Below are 3,056 nucleotides of genomic sequence, written 5' to 3' on the forward strand. Positions count from 1 at the left end.
TAAACTGCATGGGTCTGGACTCCCTCGGCTCTTACGGCTGCCGTTAGTGCCGTTCCCCGATGCTGCTGACTGCTGAGTGCGGGGAGTCGGACTGTGGGAGCATACCATTATAACGGGAGGAGGGGATTTCCACCCGGCCGCTTGCTGGCCCAAATTGATTCACATGCTGCTCACACTTTACAGGTTAATTGGGCTAAATCGTCCCGAAAAATCGCCTAATAAAAATATTCGGCGATTGGATTCGTATATTCGCGATTGACGATGTATTCGTATCGTCACCCAACCCTAGTATAGATGCTTGAGCTAGACAGGATTTTAAAAGACAGCAGGCGTCAGACCGGCAACAGTGCCTGTTTTGGACTGGCAAGCGCCTGAGGGGGTTTCTCAAGGCTACAAGGCTCAAGGCTTAAGGAGAGTTATTCCCCGGCGGCCGTCTGAGCCCTGAACAACCAACATGCACAATGAACAGAAGAAAAAGGAAAAGAAACTTATATTAAAACAAACTGCATTCGAAACTGTAATTATAATGCAATCCAATCCAACTTTATTTATAATATTAGCACATTTAAATCAACAAAGTTGACCAAAGTGCTGTACAGTTAGGCAAAGCCGTAACAAAACATAGTACAATACGGTAATAAAAAATCACACCTGCGTGAACTGAGGGGCGCTATATTAAAAGATAGCAGATACAGCTCATATCGTGGGGGTCTGTTGCGAAATACCTATCATTTTGGGAGTCCTTGACATGAAGGTTCAAGGTTGTACTTTATTGTTACATCTTGTGTACATATACAGTAGGTAGGCCTACATAAGAGAAAAACGTATTTTTTTGTTTGGCTTCCTCAAACAATGCAGCAGCATAGCTGCAAACCAAGGGATAGAATAAGTGCAAGAAAGAGCAAATACAAACTAAAAAAGAGTAACATATTTACATGTAGTAGCATAGTTAGGTAATAAAACCTTTTGTGAACAGCTTCACTTCACAGTAGGTTATGGTCCACACTACACAGTACAACAAATTAGTTTGAAGGAAGTTTTTCCTTCAGAAATCTGTTAGCATTTACCGGTAGGCTATAAGACATTCTTAGAATCGGCCTCTGGTTAATCCACCACTCACTTAACCATGCCATATTAGTGTGGTCATATAAATTGGGTTGATTTGAGTTAAGCTGCCTGATGTGTCCATTGGGTGATTGGCCTTGTTGTGCAGCTGTCTGATTTTGCACATGAAACTGTGTGAATATGCATATATTAAGACCCACTTAACACCTAAAATGCAATCTGTATCCAGATATGCTATGAGAAATCCAATCACACTTTTGAATATTTATATACGAGATCTCATTTTCTGCATTCTGCCAGCATTTGTATCAAATCTCCATTTTTCACATGCACTGTGAATAACAGCTCTGTATGCTGTTTGTACTGCCAATGAACAAACTGGCCTCTATAGAGTAGTCTATATTTAATGTGATGTGTTTGGAATGTTCCTACAGCTACTGTTAAGCATGGAAGTCTAGGTGAACGCAAATGCAGACTGTCTCAAACACAGAGGCAAGTTCAAGGTTCAAAAACACAAAGATTTATTAACCAGCCCAGAGCACAACAAAAATACAAAAATGCAAAAGCAGGCAAAAACTCAAAGCCTATAGGCAAACTTGAGGCCTAGGCTGGTAGCGAAGAGGCAAAGTCCAAGACAAGGCACAGATTCTGGAGCAAGAGAAACACAGCAAGTTACTTGAGGATCTGACAAACCGTGACTGAAGAGCAGAGCAGAGCTTAAATAGGGCTCCACCCGATTACTAAAGGGCTGCAGGTGAGGAGCCGCACCCCTAACTGACTTAGAGATTAGTAAGATGTAGATGGCACTGGCATGTGAGCCAATGTAACAGCTACTGTACTTGGTTATTGTGCAGGACAACGAGGGAACAGCAGATCACGCTGGGGTCGTTGCTGCTGCTTCGAGACCATTGGTCAGTGCCACAGATCTGCTTTTAAAATGCTACCAATAAGGTGGCTAAATTGGCTAACTTGAGGCTTATGCCACGGTAGAACTTCGCTCTGACTCCGACTGAGGTCCAATCTATGTTGTGCATGCCACTGATGCCAGACCACTTTCTGATGTGGCCAGACAGATCCAACAGCTTTTACAGTCGGTTCTGTGTGTGTGTGTGTGTGTGTGTGTGTGTGTGTGTGTGTGTGTGTGTGTGCGTGCGTGCGTGCGTGCGTGTGTGTGGTGTGTGTGTGTGTGTGTGCGTGTGTGTGGTGTGTGTGTGTGTGTGTGTGTGTGGTGTGTGTGTGTGTGTGTGTGTGTGTGTGTGTGTGTGTGTGTGTGTGTGTGTGTGTGTGTGTGTGTGTGTGTGTGTGTGCGTGCGTGCGTTTGTGCGTGCGTGCGTGCGTGCGTGCGTTTGTGCGTGTGATAGTTATTATTATTATTCAAGTATTTTTATTGAAGTTTGTACATAAGACAGGACAGACAACAGATACATGACAATTACAGAACAGGTACAGGACAAACCAACAACACCAGTGCTCAACATTCATGTATAAAATAATTATAAAAGTCTGAAATACGATGCAAAAACCACAAATTGTATATTAATGAAATAAACTATACGTGCGTGTGTTTGTTTACATCTTACATTAATATTATCCATAGGAATAAAGGTGGTGTTTTGATAGCAGGTACACACTTAAGCACAATTTGTACGATATTGTTTGGCAATGTATTTGCATCCTTTTCACAACATAATATAGAGATTTTCTTTTTCGGCTTTTAGTTTCATACATCCCTTCCCTGTGATTATTCCTCTAGCTCTTTCGCTCTCGCTCACTCTTCTTTTCTCTCTTATCTCACATTTAACCCATTTAGGCCTGACGTCGATTTTTTTTAAATGTATTTTTAAAAATGTATTTTTTTTTCTATATCAGTGGTTCTCAATATTTCATGTCAAGGACCCCCAAAAATATATGAAATTGGCCACTGACCCCCATCTGAAAATGTGTTGTTTCAGGGACCACCTCCCAGAAGCAAAGATTTGAGTTAAATGCGT

This window comes from Protomyctophum parallelum, assembly GCF_964188405.1.
Source record: "Protomyctophum parallelum genome assembly, chromosome: 5".
In the NCBI taxonomy this organism is placed as follows: Eukaryota; Metazoa; Chordata; class Actinopteri; order Myctophiformes; family Myctophidae; genus Protomyctophum; species Protomyctophum parallelum.